The 877-nt window shown below is 30.9% G+C and overlaps 1 protein-coding gene across 1 annotated transcript in view; it reads right to left on the bottom strand.

Moving 5' to 3' along the window:
* Nucleotides 1–877, bottom strand: part of LOC106478792 (nephrin-like) — a 124,326-nt gene that overhangs the window by 21,858 nt on the left and 101,591 nt on the right. The gene's annotated exons all lie outside the window — the stretch shown is intronic.

The raw sequence follows: 877 nt of genomic DNA, 5'->3' as shown, positions 1-877 counted from the left end.
GTATTACAACCATGACACGTTTGGATAGACACAAGGAGCACATCTTTTGTATCACAACCATGATAAGTTTGGATAGCCACAAGGAGAACTGACTTGGACTGACACTGTTAAATATATTTCAAAAACTATGACAACTGTTATGTTTTATCATCATGACTATTAAGATCATTCAGAAGAGTCTACTTTTTTCTCGTAAACAAATCAATTGAAATATGCAACATATTTGCTTGTCTTAGATAATAAACCACAAACCATGACAAGGTGTAGGGTACAAAGATTTGTGCGTATGAACAAAACCTATACTAAACAAATAACCTTGTTGCGTTTATTATCCAACATTATTTAACTTCAATAGATCTAAAGAGAATATATATATATATATATAAGACAAGAGTGCACGTATTTGTTAACTAGCTAAAACTTATTTTAAAACAGTGGGTCCAGTAATTACCAAGTGGTATATAGTTTAAGCTCTAATTAACTAAGATAAGGGCAAATCCGTAACAAAACAAGAGTTAATGAATAAATTAGGCAATGTAATGAACAACACGTAGACAATTTTACAAACATATACCAAATTTTTATGTAAAGGTTGTGATAGAATAAATCATTCCTAAACTCAAGAACCAGCTATAGAATAGAATGGTTTGAAATAGACTGTTTAGTATTTTTAAAATACTTTCTTCCCAAACGCTCATACATGCTTTCTTATCTTGCTTTGATTCTTATTTCTGATGTATGTTATGTTTATCATATTATGATGCTGGTATTTTTAAGCTAGATATTTTCCAAGGTTTTAAAAATCTAACCCTTACCTGTTTGTTTGTTTTTTTAATTTCGCGCAAAGCTACACGAGGGCTATCTGCACTAGCCGTCC

Source organism: Limulus polyphemus, unplaced genomic scaffold (assembly GCF_000517525.1).
Source record: "Limulus polyphemus unplaced genomic scaffold, Limulus_polyphemus-2.1.2 Scaffold12, whole genome shotgun sequence".
NCBI lineage: Eukaryota > Metazoa > Arthropoda > Merostomata > Xiphosura > Limulidae > Limulus > Limulus polyphemus.
The sequence above is the reverse complement of the archived record's forward strand: the minus strand, read 5'-3'. Positions and strand labels throughout refer to the sequence as shown.